Source organism: Camelus bactrianus, chromosome 27 (assembly GCF_048773025.1).
Source record: "Camelus bactrianus isolate YW-2024 breed Bactrian camel chromosome 27, ASM4877302v1, whole genome shotgun sequence".
Lineage (NCBI taxonomy): Eukaryota > Metazoa > Chordata > Mammalia > Artiodactyla > Camelidae > Camelus > Camelus bactrianus.
The window spans coordinates 25,167,582-25,187,473 of record NC_133565.1 but is presented as its reverse complement, the minus strand read 5'-3'; the positions used below and the strand labels follow the sequence as shown (position 1 = coordinate 25,187,473).

At 47.6% G+C, this 19,892-nt stretch overlaps 1 protein-coding gene across 3 annotated transcripts in view; it reads right to left on the bottom strand.

The window, feature by feature from the left end:
• The window catches only part of ACAN (aggrecan), a 62,474-nt gene extending 55,639 nt beyond the window's left edge, over positions 1 to 6,835 (bottom strand). For all 3 annotated transcript variants that reach the window (XM_045516710.2, XM_045516708.2, XM_045516709.2), the window contains exon 1: positions 6,479 to 6,835. The gene's annotated coding sequence lies outside the window, so the exon portion shown is untranslated. The remainder of the gene's footprint in view (positions 1 to 6,478) is intronic.
• Between the last annotated feature and the right edge of the window lie 13,057 nt (positions 6,836 to 19,892).

Below are 19,892 nucleotides of genomic sequence, written 5' to 3'. Positions count from 1 at the left end.
TGGTTGGGGGAAGGTCAGGCCAAGATCAGGCTTTGTTGGGGTAAATAATTCCACATATGACTCAGGGTGGTGGCCTGGACAAGGAAGCCCAGGTTTTCTGAGGGAGGGGGAGGCTGGACTCCCCCTTGCGCTGGACATTTCTCTTCTAAAGGGCTTTCTTCCCCAAAGTAGCCCTGGGACTAGCAAGGATCTGGAGGGACGGAGCTAGAAGGTGGCCCGAAGGTGGCTCGAAGGTGGGCAATGGGTGGTTCCAGGACAAAATGTGTCCACAGTTGGGGTCTGATGGGCTGACACAGTGTTACTGTGATCTGCCACATTGTTTTACCGGTTTGAATGATGGGTGATGTGGAGGGTGGAGCTTCAGCAGCCTGATTAAAGCCGTGGCTCTGCCAAGAGCAGCCTGTGTCCCCCCAGTCTAGTACCCTCCCCCTCAGGGACTCAGTCTCCTCACCTGCATGATGGAGAAGGCAGGTGATTTAAGTGTCCCCTAACTCTTGTCTCTGCTCTGATGCTTCATGATTCTGAGAAGGCTTAGGGAAGCTTGCTGACTTCCCAAACCCACTTATTCAGCTAGTGGTTTTCAGTTAGAACTTTATTGTGATTTCAACTCCATGAGGTCAAGTAACGACTCCATTTTACAGAACAGAAAATAAAGGTATTCAGTGACGTGCCTGCACTAAGTCTCTGGTTTCTAATCTTGATATGGCCTTCTTTTTTAGCAGCTTCCTCATTTCTGAAGTCCCATTCTTACTTCCCTCTCCCCTGGGGATCCTGCCCTGGGGCTGTCACAGCTCAATTGCTGTATCTACAGTTCCCTCTAGAGGGCGCTGTTGCCTGGTGCAGTAACCTGACCCTAGCAGGCGCCGGGAACCAAAGGTCCTGGCTTCTGGCTTTCTTGGGATAGGGGCGTGGCAAAGTGGAGGATGCCCATCTGGGTATTGCCGGCACTTTCTTTGTCAAGAATTGAAAGGAATTTATAATGCAATGGTCCACTGAATTGTTCATTCATTCATTCATTCAGCTGTGTGTGCCTGGCACTGGCTTAGGCACAATGCACACCAGAGACAAAAGGTTCCTACTTGGGCTTCACAGGCACCCCTACAAGGCACTTCCCTGGACAGTAATTTCACACTGGACCTCCACCTATGAGGGCAGGCCTTAGTATCTCTATTTTACAGATAAGGAACCCTGAGGTTCAGAGAGGTAAAGCAACTTCCCCCATCACACAGCCAGTCAGTGCCCAGTTCATGTGACTCCAAGTCCAGTGCTCCTCCCACTGCACTCACTGGAGGATGAACACATTGGGCTGCTCGCTGGAGTAAACCCTTCCTGGATCTTCTCACCCATTGCTGGGATCTGTGTGTGTGAGGAGGTGCTGATCCCCCACTCCTACAAGCAGAAGGCATTACTGTGGCAACCATGTCCCAAACAGCAACCTTGATCCCATGTCCACACCTGCTGATGCTGTAACTTTCCATAGTGGGACCTCTAATAGCCTCAGATAAAAATAACAGCTGCTATTTATTGTAGGTCTATTTTGCGTCAGGTCCTTTATTTGCTTTACCTTGAATTCTCTCAAACGTCCCACAAGTCCCATTTCACAGATGCAGAAACTGAGGCTCAGAGAGGATGACTTGACCAAGTGCTCATAGCTGGGATTTCAATATGGATTGGGGCCACCAAAGTCCAAGTTCTTTCTACTTTACCTCTGTGACCCTGACTTTTTTTTTTTTTCATTTGTTGTCTGCTCTTTATTGTCTGCCGAACTCTCCCTTCTCACCCTCCTACCCTCAGCTTACCCTCCTGCTGTTGTACACAATTGGCTATGGCCTGCCCCAATGACTAAATGAAGATCTGGGGCAGGGTTTCTTAATCTTGGAACTATTGACATTTTGGGCCAGAAAATTCTCTCCTGTTGAGGAGGAGGCACTGTCCTGTGCGTTGTAAATGTTTAGCAGCGTCCCTGGTCTCCACCCACTAGGTGCCAGCAGTGTCAGTTCAGAACCACTGCTTTAGAGAAATGAGGGGTCAGAGTGAAGTTGATTAGCCTGTCTTCCCCATTAGACCATGAGCAGCTGGAGGGCAGGAAGACTGAATTGTTTTATTCGCCGCTGTGTTACCTACGCCTAGTGCAGTGCCTGGCATGTGGCAAGTGCTACTAAAGAAGAATGAATGAATGAATGAATGAATGAATATGAATGAATGGTTTTTGCAGCTGTAGTATGTTTCAGGATGAGGGCCTTGAAGGCCCAGGTTCCAGTCCAGATCCTCACCAACCTGCACTGGGCTGGCCTGGGGCACAATGCCTTCTCCTCTCTGGACCTCGGTCCTCTTTGCCATCTCTTAAATGAAGGTCCTCACAGACTCTGAGGCCCTGGACATCTGTGGTCTGGGAACTGCCATATTCCACCTCAGAGGCCCTGAGTCCAGGGGCAGAGGAGGGGTGTTGTCTCCCAGGCTAGACATTGAGATCTGCCCAGTCTTGAGCTTCTCCTTCCTACCTTTGCTCAAGTCAAATCAATTACAGGGAGACAGGACAGGCAAATGCCCACCCCTCCCATCCAAGACCCTATGCAGCAGAGGTGGCTCCTTTTTTTGGGTGTGTGTCTTAAAAGGAAAAACATGTAACCTCAAAGGTAACCAAATATCCAAATCGTGATGCCCAGCATCGCACACCCCGAATCCACCTATTCATGAGTTTAACAAAAAGCTTCTTTAGGATACACTGTAAGGCTATTGAGAGGGAGAAAAGTCGCCTCTTACACACCCAGGCCAGCCCGCAGGGCCGCCCTCCCAGCACACACACATACACACACACACTCACATCCTCGGCCGCTTACAAGAAGGCTCTGAGTTTTTAAAAGTAAACGCTACCGTTTCCGTTCTTGCCCTGGATTCAACTTTTGGAAAAAGGAACCGTTTTCCCTACAAATTCCCCCTCTCTCTGGTCCTCCCTTTGCTTCAGTCCCGCTCCCTCCCTTCAACCCTACCCTGGCCCCACCCCCAGCAGCCCTTCCCCTGAAGTCTCCATTCTGTCTCCCACCCACCAGGGATGGCAGTGTCCTGTCCCATTGGGAGGAGGGAAAGCAGCCCCCCAGGGGAGATGCCACACAGACAGCCCAATCTATGCCCCATGGAACAGGGCTTTCTTAAGGATGGAGCAGGGCAGTGAAGCTCCTATCAGGGCTCAGAGCATGGCCAAGAGATGGCCTAGTGACAGTAGGAGAGGACGGCTCAAGATGTGTTCCCATTCACAGACCCTCTTTCCCAGGGCAGCCCGTAGGTCCTGTCTCCTCTTCTGCTCTACTTGCGAGCAGACCTGTCCTCTTCCTGGAACTTGCCTTTCACTCCCACCTCCAGCTTCCATCCCTTGCTGCCACCACTCCCAAGATACTTCAGGGTATGTTCCTACAGGGGCAGCAAGGGTGCCCCAGCGCCTACCAGCAGGAATTTCTCAGGGACAGGATTAGACTCTTTCACACTCTTTTGATCACAACCCGCAGGAAAAAATGCAATATACAATGATCAAATTTGTGTCTATTTGTGAATATACATATATATTATCAACACATGTACACTCATATAGAACTGCAAAATATATATCAGACATAAAAGTTTCCAGAAGCAATACTTACCTTCACAATATGACATGCACTATGAGATTACTCTTTCCTATGTCATTAAACCTCCACTAAATTGGTTTCAAAACTGGCAGTTGAACAAATCCTGTGCTAGACGCTCTTGAGGGAGCTGACTAAAAATGCTACTCCAGGCAGGGGCCGTGGGCTCCCCCTGGCTCAGCTGAGGTCTTCCTAAGTGCCCAACAAGAAGGGCTTTGAACAGTACCAGGTTCTAGAAGGGATAATGAAAAAAATCCACCCCAAAAGTCAGGACCCACAGCCTTTTACTAAGACAGAATGTTCTAAATTAGTGCTATCCTGAGCTTAGGGTTTGTGACCCTGTGGAGGACAGAACCCACTGGAGGGGAGGAACTCAGGTTTGTGGTGCCCACTGAGAGTCGAGCAAGGCACCACATTATGCCTTCTAATCCTCACAAAAATCCCCAATCGGAGGTTTTCCTCTCCTTTTCAGAGAAGAGGAAACTGAGCCTCAGGGAGGCTAAGTCATGTAGCTAGTAGTTGGCCAAGCTGGGATTCCATCCCGGGTCTGCCTTGACCGGCAGGCTGCCTGCCCACGTGGCTCTCCCCGTCTCCACCAGCTCAGGAGGTGAGCTCTTTCTCGGAGTTCCTCTCTGCCTGGGGACTTTGACAGGCCCTTCTGGTACCTGAGGATGGAGAGTGCCCCATCTTGGCAGGTAGGGGTGCAGGCTGGGATGAGGGTGTGTGTGTGAGACAGCTAGCGGGGCAAAATGTGTGCATGGGTGTGAGGTCAGGTGTGGCTCACACCAGACAGTGCTAGATCTCAAGCACCACTCAAGCACACAGAGACTCCCCCTCCAAAGAAGTAATAATTTATCTGTTGTTTTCCCCTCTGAATTCTTTGCTCCTGTATTGCAGGGGGCTTTCAAATAATAAAGAAAGAATCCTAATTTAAATATGATTTTCATTGAAAATTCTAGGAAAAGAAAAAGTACTTAATAAAAAAAAATAATATCAAACAGCTTTGGGTACTTATCCGGTGGCAGGCACTGTACTAAAGGCTTTGCTTAGGTCATGTCACAGCTACCATTTATGACCTGCTGTGGGCCAGCACTGAGCACAGGACCTGGTACCTAGGTGGCACTTCATAGATGTCAGAGAATGAATGAACACACCAGGTGTTGAGCTAGAAATGGCACATAATATACCTAATTTAAACACAAGTCGATGTAACCTAAGGAATTCAGTATTTCTCTGAGAGATATTTTCCACCCTTGGTAATTCATTCATCCAAAACTTTATAAACTGGATGGATTTTTGTTCTGTAATTTTTTCGTTCAAGTTAGAAACATCTCTCCTTCCCCTACACTCCCACTCTTATCAGGCCTTTGGGTTTTCTCCCCCATTGCCCTTCCATGGGGGGCAGTCTCTTCCTGGCTTGGTGATTGACAGGCCAATACTCCCACATCCATCTTCACAGAGCCTTCTAAGCTTCCTTGCCGAGGAGCACAGGCAACCTGATGGCCCATTCTCCTTGGCAATCCAGAAGACAAGGAAGAGAGAGAAGGATTAGAGCCCAGACCTCTGGAAACTTCAATCAGGACTAGTGATTGACAACGGCCTCAGAAAAACCTAGATTCTAGTCCTACTCCTGCTCATAAGCCACAGTCAACCTTTAGTGAATCATCATACTTTTCTGGGTTCACTTTCTCTCATTGTGAGATGAGATGAGGGTGTTTCCAAGGCTCAGGGTTCCCCCAGATTGTCAGATACCCACTCACTGCAGCATCCACAATCTGAAATGCCACACTAACCCAATTCAGCTTTGCATCTTCCTCCCTCCTCTCCTGGCAGCTAGCCACCCCCACAGAACTGGAATTTATGCATCCATCAAAATGCAGAGCTTCTTGGTGAAACACTAGAAGAACTCCAGCAGAACCCTGCTTATGACTGCAAGGAAGAGAATGATGAAAAAGTTTGAGTTGGATCCTGTCCCCCAACAGAAGATGACCCCATCCTTACAGTTTGCTCTGGCTTAGAATGTGGGTGCCGCTGACATTGACAACCACCCACCTAACCCCAGGGGTAGAAAGGATTCCTACTCCACCATCACTGGCTTCATCTGCAGAGGAACCCAGAAATAGAAAGGCTACCCATGGCCATGTGTCCTCATCTTCCCTTCTCTTCCTTGAGAACTGCCCCTTCTTGGCAGCAAGTTTAGAGCACTGCTCCTGTCTCCCTTGCTGGCAGCTCAGGAGCCCTGTCCCAGGTTCTGCCAATTTCTCTTGGCTTTTCCCTTCCCCTCCTGGTGCCCAGTGGTCAAGGAAGTGGGACCAAAGGGTTCCCTTAGCCACTGCTTAGGCACTTGCTAGGTACCTGACACACTGCCTGTGTCATTTCGTTTATTCTCCACTCTGCCAAGGAGGCCTCCTCCTTCTCCACTGATGGAGGGCAGGACAAGGCTCAGGAAGATGGAGCAACTCCTCCAGCTCAAAAGTAGTACAGTGGGATTTGAACTCACGGTTCCCGCACTCTGAAGCCACTACTCTGTCAGCTATGGCTCCTCCCAAACTTTGGGGCTTGAAAACACACGGGAGAGAGTTTGGAGTGAAGGCTGCCTTGTTCTCTGTTCCTTAATTCTGGGGACCAGGAGACAAGAGGCCCTCTTCACGTGTTCTTTCACCCCATTCACTCTGCCTGTAACAGCCAGAAAGTTTGCTCAAGTTCACTGCGGACGCAGCTGGTGGATGTCGGAGCCCTCAGCACACACCTCCTCTTGGGGAGACCGAGGCGGAGCAGCCTCCCGCACAGAGGGGGCAGCCGCAGCACCGCTCCTGGCTCTCCAGGCGCCCTCTCTCTGGAGAGCAAGAGACATTTACCTTGAAGAGTTGGGCTCCCTTCTCCAAGAACTTCAGTCCCATACACCTGGCGAGGCGGCGGGGGCTTCTGGGGCCGGGAGGCCCGGGTCTCGGTGCGCCGCGGGAGGGACGCTCTGCGCGGGCGCTGCGCACCCCTCCTCCTGCCGGCGTCCTGTCCGCAGGTCCCCTCGGGCGGTGGCCGCAGCGGCAGCGTCTGGGTTGCGGAGTCCCGGCCGGCTGAGGGAAGGGACACTGAAAGGCGTCCGGAGCCCCCTGACAGCCGCGTCAGATGCCAGCCGGCGAGGGTGCGGAGAGAGAGACCTTGAGCAGCGCCGCGCGCGTCCTCAGCTCTGCGAGCCCCTCTGGAGCGGCGGGAAGGTAGGTGGGCGGGCACGGCGCGCGGTGACACATACATAGGGGCGGGCGGGGGAGGGGAGGGCTCGGGAGGGGGGCGGGAGGGGGCGAGCGCGAAGGGAAACCCCACCCCCGGGGGACCCTTGGGGCGGCCGACGGGGGAGGGGAAGGCAGAGGCGTCTGGAGCGCGCTGGACCCCGGCTCCGGACCGGCGCGCCGCTGGGGAAGCCGCCGGGCGCGCAGGGCGCGAGAGGAGCGCTCCCTGCGCGGCGCGGCCCCGCCAGCTCCAGGGCCCGCGGGGAGACGGCGGCGCGGGAAGGGCTGGAGGGCCCGCGTCTGCAATGCGGTCGGCCGCTCCGCAGTCGGAGGGGCCCCGGAAGGCTGCACCCGCACAGCAGCCCTGGCGGACCCGGCTCCGCGGTCGTCGCTGCCGGACGCGGCTTCCCGGCGCCGGCGCGGGGTCTGCAGCTGATGCCCCGCAAGACGGGATCCGGAGGGGCGCGGTCCTCTACCCGCAGGCCACGATTTGGAAGGACCCTCGTGAAGAGCTGGCTGAAAGTTTTGGGGAATGTAGTGCGCCGAGTTGGCCGCGTAGTGCGGGGAGAGGAGGAGGTTAGGGGGCAGCGGAGGAGGTTAGGGGGCAGCGGAGAGTAGTGCTGGGGGCTGGGAGCCTCAGGGCCAAAGGCTGAGTGAGGGTCTTCAAAATCCAGGACAGACCAAGGACGTCTCAAACGGAGGAGGAATTCTCCAGTACTTCTGTAGCTCCAGGGAGCACCCTCCTCAATAATTTTGTTTCCAGGCAAAAGAATAAAAGAACTTACAGCTCTTGAGCTTGTTGCTTGACATACATTAATGTCTCATTTAATTTTCTCAAAGAGCCCAATGAGGTAAATATTACAACCACCCCCACCGCAAAAGATGTGAAAACTGAGGCTCAGAGGGTGATGGAGTTACCTCTCAAGGTGGGGTCTGAATTCAGACCCAAGGTCATGCTCTCTCTGCTACACAAGCTGCTAGTTCAGCCGCAGCACTTTTGGGGGGACCTAGGCTGGCTGGTGGCCATCAGGATCCTTATGGAGGAAGCTGCTGGTGACTGACATTAAGATTTAGTGACCTTGGTCAGTGTGGGAGAAGCCGCCTGACCCTTCGTTGGGCAGGACTGAATGAAGGGCAAGAAATAGGATCTTTGTGGGCTGCCTGTTACAGAGATAACAGGCTGAGCTTTTCCTTGATAAAGAGGAGCCAGAGTGCCTCAGTTTCCCCAAGGTGACGACTCTGGAATTGTGTGGGTTTTTACTAGCTGTCTCTGCTGGGGGGGACAGGACTGGCCTTGGGCCAGCATATTCTCTGGAGTGCCCCTCTTCCCTGCACAGGGCAGTGAAGCCTGGGAAGGGCGTGATGCCCACTCCACCCACTGGGCCCAGGAACTGGGGCTAAGGTGTTTCATCGCTTGCCAGTTCTCTGCTTGACCCTTGTTCTACCTGAGTCTGCTGGTGTCTCCAAGTCAGGTCTCCAAGTCAGAGCACTTTGGGTACTGCTGGCATCATGGTGACCAGAGCCCCTCAGGGAGAAACAGTGTCTTTCCTCAGACAAACAGATGGGGTGAAATCTTATTAGTTACTGACCCCAATGTCCAGACCAGGGGAAATGATCCTTTAGGAAAAGAAACAGTTCTTAAAATTCCAACAGAAGGGTCATGGATTCTTATGTCAGTATTTATTCACTTGATGCTCTAGGTAAGAACAAACCACACCCTCATCTGTAAAATGGGGTCATATCTGACATACATCCCAGGACATGTGGGGTTAGTGAAGGACAATTCAATTTAAGGACAAATATTAATTAGATAATTAATCTTTGTAATAAAGGGAGAGGATGTTTATTGATCATCTAGTTTGTAATGAGGCTAAGAAGCATATAGTAGGCACCTATTATGTGCCAGACACAACTTGATACAACGGCCTAGCAGGTGGTTCTTATTCCCATTTTACACACTAGGAAACTGAGACTCAGAGGCCACCCAGGTAGCGAATGAGTGCAGGTTGGCATGACTCCACACTGCATGCCCTACAGGCTACTGAAAACCCAGTGTGATGGGGAAGCATTTGGACACTTTAAAGACTGTGTTCAGAGACTCAAAGGACATTAGTGTCAGAAGGCCCTTGGTGGCATATGGATGCTCCCCATTCAATGCAGGAGTCTACACAAGGAACTCCTTGTGTAGTGTTTCTGATCCTGGGCATCTCTCCTCTGCTTGAATACTTTGTAGTTGCCCACTGCGTTTTCCAGGCTTCCTGATCCGGTCTGCTGTCATGGGCAAGTTCTAACCTCTCACTGCTCAAAGTGTCTACAGACCAGTATTGTCAGCTGGGAGCTTGTTGGAAATGCAGCCTCGCAGGCCCACCCCAGACCTCCTGACTCAGAATCTGCGTTTTCATACGATCTCCCAGGTGTTTTCTATGCCTGCTGATGTTTGGGAAGCACTGTGCTGGCATCATTCGGCAGGTTTACTCATTCAATCACCAAGTTACGGAAGAAGAGAATCTCAGAGCTGGGAGGGCTCTTAGACAATGTTGAGGACAATTTTTCTTGTGTCTTTTCTCAGCCTGGGATGGTGTTCTAGAACAGGGCACCAGAGACGGCCTTCACCACTACGGCCATGGCTCCGTAGTATTATGGAGTTATTATAGCTGTGTAACACACCACCCCCAAAACTTATTGGCTAAAAACAGCAAGAGTCATTTAGTATCTCTGATGGTTTCTATGGGTCAAGAATTTGGGAGATGCTCACCTGGGCATTCTGGCTTGGGCTGTCTAATAGGGCTGCAGTCAGATGTCAGCTGTAGCTCGGTCAGCTGAAGGCTTGACTGGGGCTTGAATACCCATGTCTAAGGTAGCTCACTCACCTGGCTGGCAAGTCGGTGTTGGCTGTTGGCCAGTGGCCCAGTTCTTCACCATACGGTGCCTGCCAGTGGATCTGCCTCATGGTATGATGCCTGGCTTCCACCATAGTGAGTGATACATGAAGCCAAGGGGAATCCATAATGCTTTTGTGTCCTAGCTTTGGAAGTCACACACTGTCATGTCCACTGTATTGTTTGTCACACAGGGCCAGCCCTGAATTAGTGCGGGAGGGGACATACAAGGATGTGAAAACCAGGGGGAGGGGATTGCTGGGGGGCATCTTGGAGGCTGGCTTCCACTCTCCATTAAACTGACTCTTAGAGGATGGCCAGTCTCCCAGTCTGTCTAACTGTATCACCATGGCGTGTCTCATTAAGCCCCAGTACAAGATGATTGCAGAATTCCTCTAAAGCATCTTTCCAATACCCCTGTACAAGCGAGTGGTCTAGCCTGCTCTCTGGGACAACACTTGTGTCCCAACTTCTGCAGAACAGCCTTCATTTAGCCGAAGGGGATTCTCATATCACCCCTCTATGTCTCTCCTTACAGCAGAATGCCTGTAGGTCCCTCAACTATTTCCCAAAGGTGTTTCCTCTGGCTTCCTCGCTCTCTGGAAACTCCTGTTTGTAGATGCCCCTCTAACATGTAACTCCTATCACCTGATGCTCAAGCCCAGCTGTGCCCTGACCAGGGTGGAGCCAGGACAACCTTCCGTCTCACAACTTGGGCATTTCACTCCTGCTGGTGCTGCCAAAGATTGTTGAGTTTCAGGGCTACGTCAAGCTTTTGGTTGATATTGAAACTTGTGAACAATTGAAACCATCAGACTGTGTTCATGCTGGCCACCAGGAAAGGGCTTCCTTTCTCAAGAAGAAAGACAGAGTTGAGGAAGGGGAGGTTTCCTGTGTACTCAAGAGCATTGGATGTGAATCCCCGTTCTGGCACAGAGATCTTGGGCAAGTGTTGTAACCTCTCTGGGTCTTGGTGTTTTCATCTGTGAAACAGAGCTACCTTATGGAATTGTTGTGAGAATTAGAATAAGAGCTGGGATGTCAGCACCTAGCAAATGATCTGGCTCAAGGTGTTTTCTTCCCTGCCCCCTTCCACTGTAATTCGATGTCCCTGAAAAAGTACATTCTCTTCTGCACGCTGGTTTCTGAGTTTGTAAAAGAAACTAAAAATACTCACCTCATAGGAGTGTTGGCGGTGATTAATACTATATGTAATGTGTGTAGAAAAATGTTGTGATCCTTTCTGGAAGCAAAGGGCCATAGAAATATGATATAGAAAAGCCTTCTTATTGCAGAACTGGGCTGGGGAGTGGAGTCTTCTGAGAACTAGTAGAACATTTGAAAAGTACCATTTTATTTCTTTAACACTGTGCGAGAGACAAACTCAGAAGGAAGTGTTCTATAATAAAAAGCATGGGGTAAGTTAATGAAACACTTATGATTCCACACAGGACTGTGTGGAAGAATGACGTATGGTCACAGGAAAGTGCTGTGTCACTTAAGACATGGAAACTGAAGGGCACATTTATGGAAACTCTCCTTTCTTGAAGATTCAGTTTGATTTTTTTCCCCCTGAATTCATCACAGGTTCTATTTTCAATAAACCTTGCCATTTATAAAAAAGGAAATGATGGCAAGCATTTTACTTGTTACTGTGTGACTCACTTGTGTTTTATCAGTGAGAATACGCAGGGAATGATGCTAAGTGGGGTGTTACCGTGTTGGCTTGTATCATCATAGTTGTCATCGTCTTCATCATCGTCACCAATTACAACATTTTTCAAGCAGGTCTGGGGTAAGAGGAGGGATAGAAGGATGCTTCCCCAGGCAGCCCCAGCCCCAGCCGCGCTCCTGGGAGCCTCCTCACCTTCTTTCTTCTGACCCTGAATCCTATAGGGCGCCTCCCACCCCCAGACCTGAGCTGGCTCTTCCCTGCTCTTTCCTTTATTCCAGCCGTCAGTCTTTTGGGATGGACCTCTCAGCCCTTGTCACATTGGCTTGATGTTTTTATTTTCTTTCATTGATAAACATTGGGTCATTCGGAAAAATTTTTGTCTCAGATTTTTATACAGTGTGGTTAGATACAGAATGCATATAAAATGAACAAATATGGTGTCCCACAAACAAACGCTTGCTAGATATGAAATATAAGAGGGATAGACAGCAACCCCATAGTTTGAAAGTGATCTGCTAAGACACGGGCGTGACTTTTCCCCCACAAAACTGGGCACTCATTTGGTACGCAGTGCTGGGGAACAGTCGTCTTGACATTTTAGTTGCTGCTCTTGGTTTATTCGGTTTTTTTTTTCTTTTAATGAACATTCCTTTACGGAGAGAAAACCCAGAATATATACAGGGAAAAATCCACATTTAAGCAGATTGATTATCTTTTATTTTTAGGACATTTACTTGTTAGCATTTTAATCTTGAAATAGTCATCAAAAATAGGCATTATCAAAATGCTGTAGGGTTCTCTGTCTAGCCTCGAAATCCCAAGTTTAAGAAAATAGAATTTCAGTTCTTTCATGGGCTAGCACAGCCTCATCATCATGGTTATAGTTATTGTTTATTTGTTTGTTATTTATTTATTCATTATTGTGTTAAAATACACATAACGTAAAATTTATCATTTTATTTTAAGTGCACAGTTCAGTTCAGTGATACTAAGTACATGCACATTGTTGTGCAACCATCACCACCATCCATCTTTAGAACTTTTTCATTTTCACAACTGAAACGCTGTACCCATTAAACACTAACTCCCCATTCCTTCTGTCGCTCCAGCACCTGGCAACTGGCATTCTACTTTCTGTCTCTATGAATTTGACTACTCTAAGTACCTCATATAACTGGAATCACACAGTATTAATCCTTTATTGACTGGCTTATTCACTTAGCATAACGTCTGTAAGTTTCCTCCGTGTTGCAGCATATGTCAGAATTTTCTCTATTTCACAGTAACACTTAGTGCGTACGTACTATGTGCTAGTCCCTGTGCTGAGTGCTTCGTTAAACCTCACAATGACCCTGTGAAGTCTTGCTGGCTCCATTTCACTGCTGAAGAAACTGTGGACAGGGAAGGTAATAAGCTGCTAAGTTCATGTATTTGCTAAATGACAGAACCAGGCGTCTAACCCAGGCCACCTGGCTTCAGAGCCCTCATACTTAAAGAGAATGTTAATATCAGCTGTTTACTGATTACCTACTATGTGCCTGGTACTAGGCTAGGTACTCTACCAACATTTCCCCCCTCCCTTTCTTTCTTTTGATATACAATTTACATAGAATAAAGTGCATCTGAAGTATACAATCAGTTAATTTTTACATCAACAAACACCATTGTAATCGCAACCAAATCAAGATGTAGAACATTTTTAGCTCTTTAGAAGGTTCTTCTAGTCTGTATCCCCCAGCCCCTCCCTACCCCGGGGAGATCACTATTCTGACCTCACTGACAGACCAGTTTTATCTATTTTTTGCTTGGTAGAAATGTCATCTTCCCACGAGTACTCCTTTTTGTCTGGCTTCTTTCACTCAAACCAGAGGCAAACTGGAGAGTGTGTGCCCCATCCAAAGGGACAGCCGCTAGCCAGCTCCAACTGAATGTCGCCATTCAGAAGTTCAGGCTTAATGTTGTTGGATCAGGGACTAGCAGTAGTAACAGTAGTAGCAGTAGTTATTGTTGTTTTCCTTGAGAAGCCAAATATCTAGATTTTTATGAAATATCAAATGAGGATTAATTTAAAAATTTAAAATATAATGTGTGTCAAAACACTGAAGGATAGGCAAAACCCGTCTATGGGAGGTGGGAAAATACTACAATGTTGGCAGTGAGAACGGACAGAAAGGGGCATTTAAAAGGAAGAATCAAAGGCACTGATCTTGAAGGAGAGAGAGAGAAGCAAGAATCAAATATGGCCTCAACCTTCTGAAGCTGAATAACTGGGAATGGGGAGTCCCTGTCAGCAACAGGGAAGTCGGGAAGGGCAGCTGGATTGGGGAGTAAAAACAGCGAGTCCCTTGTAGACAAGTTGGGTTTTCCAAGGTGGAGGGACATCCAGGGAGAGGTGGCCAGCAGGCAGAGGGAAACGTGGGGCTGGGGCTTGGGGAAATGCTCAGCCTGCAATTCCACGCATCTGGTTTTAGTATAAGAATAGGCAACGCTAAATTTGGGTCAACAAATGCTAAAATAATGCTTTAATTGCATTCTCTAACTAATTAAGGGAGAAAGTAAAGGGACAGAAAAGGGGGAAGAAGAGAGGTTGCTGTACAGAAATGCAAGGATACTCAGAAACAGGGAGGGAATATCAGAGACCCTGAGACACCAAGGAAAAGTGATGCATGCAAGGGAGTTCTAGAGGAAAAGAAATGTAGACAAGTGTCAAGCGATGAACTTTTGTCAGGTGTAGACAGAGCTAGAGTTTGATTGCATGGCAACAGCATTTTGTGGCTTTGTGGCTAATGAATTATTTTTAATGTTGCATTTTTGCAGCCATAGGCACATATATGAGGCTAGTGCTTTGTGGCATTACCCTTAGGTGCAAAGAAATAAGATCAACAGCTATAATCTTCTTATATACACTGGCCAGGTCTCATCATGGAACCATGGCACCAAGTCAACCGTAGGCCCCAGATCAAGTCAGACTTTCAACCCCTCAAAAGTCACATCAGCCTTCCTGAAGATCCCTGGCTTAATAAAGGCTATGTAATTCAGGCTAGAAGTTCTCCACAGAGCTGTGTCAGAGCCAGTTTAACCTTTGAGGGATGAAGAAGAGAAAAGAGACGTGATAAAATTCATTCAGCTTATTGGGGTGGGGGTGTCACTTAATTGTTTCTCTTTCTTGCTTCCCATTTTCCACAATTGCAGGAATAGGGCCATCGAGTTCCGCTATTGTGCCTACAGAGTTTTATAAAATGCTCGATCAGGTCCTAAGTTGTGTGTGTGTGTGTGTGTGTGTCAGAAGATTAGTAGCTACCAAAGGGATGCTTACAATTTAATTTGGAAACAGATAATTGACAAATTAGAGTGACTTAAAGCCGTAACAAACAAATATATATATATGTATATAAAAATTAATACTTGGTAAAACTCACTGATCAAGAGGAAATAGATGATAGATGCAGAGAAGAGAAAGTTTAGCACTGAGTGGAGTGAATCAGGGAAGACCAAGAGGGCAAGGAAAGTCTATGAATTACCCGGGGGATAAGTAAATAGAAATTACACTGGAGGAGCAGAAAGCTTCCACCCCAAGCACCCTCAGTCTGAAAATCAGTTGTTGCCTGTGCCCAGATGAGCTGGGTCCCACTGCCTGTCCAAATCTCACACCCATGCATTTTCCCCCCTCATTCCTGGCCCCTCTGCAGGCCTGGGTTGGAAACGTGGCTTTTCCAGAGTCAAAAGCCAGAACACAAGGCACCTATTCACCCCGCTGGGTTTGAAATTCTCCTTCGAAATTCCTTTAACTGCAAACGTCTTCTCCCAAGTACACTGTGCATCTTTTCAAATTTCAGACATAAACAGCAGTGTAGCCCCGCCTGGCAACCCCCTCTCACCCTCCTGATAAAAATAGAAGGGGCTGAGGTGGGGAAAGCCGTGGGTTCAGTGGGGTTTTGTGGATCAGCTGTTTGTATGGGTGTTCCTGACCCCTCTGCCTATTTTGGGGAGGGGTGTCTCTCGGGGGAGCTTCGAGCTGGATTCTCGGGGGATTTGTCATCCCTGGCACCTTGGTCCCTTCCATTCTGGGCCCAAGACTCATCTCTGTGGTTGTGTGTTTAACTCTGTGTCCCAGGGAGAAACACGTTTACCTGTGGTTATTGGCTTGGGTGTCAACTCTTGGTGGCTGCAGGGGATGGAAAAAATGGTGGGAAGAGGTGCGGGGAAGCAGTTCGTTTGCCGAAGCCATTGGCATGAAGACTTCTGGTGGACACCCAATTGCACATGGCGGAGTCCTGGGTGTGGTGTGAGTTTAAATCAAGGCAGGCACCACGACCTTACGAGCAGGTGAAGGGCTTTTGGAAGTAACAAGCTGTTACCTTGTGCACTTGGTTCTTGCTGTACAGGACAGGAGTGAGTAAGCAGGGCAGGGTGAATTGTCAAGTTCACTAGGGCTTATGAGACCTGTTCTAGTTCCAGCTGCACCATTTACCAGCGATGTGACCTTGGACCTCAGTCTTCTCCTCAGTAAAAGAGGAATGGTAGTATCCCATAGAAAGATGCAGGGTGGGCTCCTGCTGCTTCTCTGCATCCAGTGGCTTCTGGTTGCACTCAGGACACGATGGCCAATAGTGCCAGAATGACCTAGTCCTGCCTCTCTCACTTCATCTCCCCACAAGTCACCTTGTGCTTCTCCTCTGTGTTTTGGCTCCATTTCTTCTTGAGATTGTACTTTATATGTCACAGAGGCCTTCCCTGACCACTCAACTTCTCTGCCTCCCCCAGTTTCTATTACAGCATCTCATTCCTTCCCTTCCTGGTCTAGACAACTGCTTGCTGGTGTATATTTTGAGCTGTTTACTTGTATAGTGTCCACTGCCCTCTCTTACCAGACTCTGAGCTTCATGAGGGTAGGGACACACATCTGAGCTCCCACCACAGTGTGGGCCCATACACAGCCTCCCAATCCATATTTGTTGAATGAATGAATAGGTCTATTTTGTTCTCCTTTGTGTCTCCTGTGTCTGGCACATTTAGAGACTCTATAAGTGAATCATAATAACTCACATGCATTGAGCACTCTGTGTTAAGCCTTGTTCTAAGCATTTTATGTCTAGTAACTCATTTAATAAGTATAGTAATCTTAGGATTTGTTAATGGCCATCACAAATTATTCCTGTTTTACAAAAAAATGGTCAAGCACCTTGCCCTAAATCATAGCAAGTGGAAGGCAGAGCAGATTCAATGCCAGACAATTAGCTTCCAGAGACTGTGACTTTAACCTCTCACAATCTTGCCTGAATGAGGATTGAGTGAAAGAGAGCAACTAGCTCATTGCAGAGACTCATAAACTTCCGTTTATTCTTTCCCCTTCCCTGCCCACTTGATTGAAAGGGTCAAATTAGAGCTTTATAAGACAGTAAAGATGTGTAAAGTATATAATCACGAACAGGAATGGATGGGAACTGTAAGGGTGGGTGGGGTGAGGCCTCAGTACTGACCAGTCAGCCGCTATCAGTAAGGAGAACTTCCTGGAGATGGTGTGGTTGGGAGATGTTTAAATGATGGGAGAGAAGGGTGATGACAGGCCAAGGCCATGGCCTGGGGCTTGACTTGGCAAGGGTGGAGAGCAAAGAAAGGCTAGAAACTACAAATCCCATGAAATAGCAAGTTAGAAAATTGATGGGAGAGCAGGAGTACTGCTAGGACTCATGAGAACATAAAGCTGAGGATGGTGACCTAGCAGGGCCATCAAGCCAGGACCCACAGATGGGAGTTCTCCTTGAATAAGATGAAACCACAGAAGAGGTAGAGTCATCTACTTTCATCAGGCAAGAAATGTTCAAGCTCCAGAGTCTGATGTCAGACATCCGTTCACACGTCATGGTTCAACTTCTGGTATTTGGTCGGCAGCCTTAGCTTTGCCACTTGTAGCTGCCTAACCCTGACCCTAACCTTCCACCAGAATCTACCAAATCCTGAAGAGCTGATACCTTTGGCTCAGAGATCATTGACTTGGAGTCTTTGAGCTGGGCAGGATTCTATGGCATCTTTATTTTTTCATTTTGTTAAGACTAAGGTATTGACTTGGACCCAAAATTTAAAGTGGATGATTGGAGTACAAGGCAGTGTGGGTCATAGAGAGTAGTGATATTGACCTTGTGCTGTACTGGTTGGCCTTTGGCCCATGTTTCAGTTGGGACAGGCTTGGTTATGCTGCAGTAACAACAGTGTCCAAATCTCAGTGACCTGAAATAACAAAGATTTAGTTTCTGCCCATGTCCGCTGTGAATAGTTGGGTGCTTTGCATCAGGTTGTCATCCTTCATGTCAGGCTGACGGAGCACCCACCATCTGGAACATTGCTGGTTTCTGTGGCAGAGGGAAAAGAGAGTTCCAAAATGTCGTATATCAGCAATCAAGTACTCCAGCTTAGAATTGGCACATGTCACTTCCGGTTGCAGTTCACTGATTAGAACTAGTCATGTGACCCCATCCAGCTATTGGGGGAGAGAAAATGTAATCTTATGTGCCAGGTGGATGAAAAGCTGGAATATTGTGAAAGGCATAATTACTGCTTTTAGTCAATCTTTCAGTGGTGGAGTAAGGTTTGGGCTCCATCTGGCTATTTCAATCACTGGGATCCCTTCTTTAGGTGTCAGAATGTTTCCCAGAATAGATGAGGGTGATATGTTGCACTGGGGGTCCTGGATGAGCCCATCATTGGATCCCTGTTGCCAGAACAGCCTTCATACTCTGATAGGGGTCTTGAACATTTGGTGGAACATTTAGCCATTTGCCTGTGGTCTAGGCCTGCTGTTTGGAAAGAGAGGAGAGCCACCTCCTCCCTGTGTTCCTTGCCTGGGCATTTGGGGACTGGAGGCCCCACTTAAGATGTGCTCAAGTCTTTGACACAAAGCAGTGGGTTCAGGTGCTTGCCAGGGTGAGGTGTCCTCTTGGCTCTAGGACTGTTAGCTCCTCAAAAGGCCCCATTCCTTCCTCCTGGCTTTATTCCTTGTCTTCTGGGATCAGATTTTGGAGACCACTGGGCTTTCCAAAAGTGGAGGCATCACTGGAGTTGGCTGTGGTCTTGCAGGCTACAGACTTCCCATTTTGGAACCCCTTGCAGGCTTACCTGCTCAGCTGGTCACTGAGGAGCTCTACTGATACCTAAAGATGATACAAACAGAGTATGATTACAAGAAAAGAATGGAGCAGCTCTTGTGGTGAGAGCAAGGACTCAGGGAGGCATAATTGGAGCCACAGGGCTCAGCTTTCCCAGTTGTGGCTTCGGCCTGGCTCCAGGAAGCCTGCCCTTCCTCACTCAGCAAGGGAGGGAGATAATTCCTGGCTTATTGGGACAAGGGGAGGATACAGGCTAAGAGATTCCAAGCTGTCTCCTTAGGCAAGGCCCATATAACAAAATCCAGGGTGTTGTGTTGGGACTAGGGCCTGAGAAGCTTCAAATTGTTTCATTTTTGGTCCAGGGAAGTCATGGGGTGTTGGCCTGGGTCCATCCCTGAGAGTCTAGGAAGTCTATCAAGACCTAGGAAGAGCCAGGAATGGGGAATGGAGGTGGGGATCAAGGGCCAAGTCATAGGAGAAGGCCTGATCATCCGTAGCTGTGCTGTGCAGGGCAGGGCCCACCTGGAAAACAGGTAACGGCTTTAAGAGAAATCAGAGTTAGAGCAGGTGCTTTTGTTTATTCATTTTACCTGTTGGTGAATATTTAAATTGTTTCTAGATTCAGAATATTGTGAATAAAGCTGTTACAAGCAAGTTGTGTGTATGTTCATGTGTGTGTACTTGTGTCTTATTTCTCTTGGGTAAGTATCAAGGAGTGGAACTGTTGGGTTATACTGTAAGCATATGTTCAATTTAATAAGAAACAATCAAAAACTTTCCCAAAGTAGTTGTACCATTTTGAATTCCCATGAACAATATATGAGAGTTTGAGGTGCTTCACATTCTTACCAGCGCTTGATTTTGTCAGCCTTTTATTTATTATATATGTAATATGTATTATATGTATATATAATTAATAAAAATATATAGTTTAACTTTAATTTAAAAATATATAATGTATAATAAATATATGTATTTGTGTTGGAGTTATGGGTTATGTTTAATATATATGTATAGATAATATATATGTACCTATGGCCATATATATTATATACGTACATATATATTTAACTTTAACTAAAAAATTTACTTGTTAAAAAAATGCTTTTTTTCCTAAAACAAAAAAGTCAAAAAGTTCATGACAAGCTCATGCACAAAGGTGATATTCTAATATTACTGGAAAATCAGAAACTGAGCAGTTTATTTCTGAAGATACCTAAATATGAACCAAATGATATTTGGTATAAAATGTAGATATTTAGTCAAGTGTAAAGTTGTAGACGTATTGAAATCTTTCATTTTTATTTTCTAAAATTTTAAGCGTTGAAAACCAGACATAATTCTTCAAAATGTTATTTCACAATTTCTACCAGCCCAAGTCTTGTTAT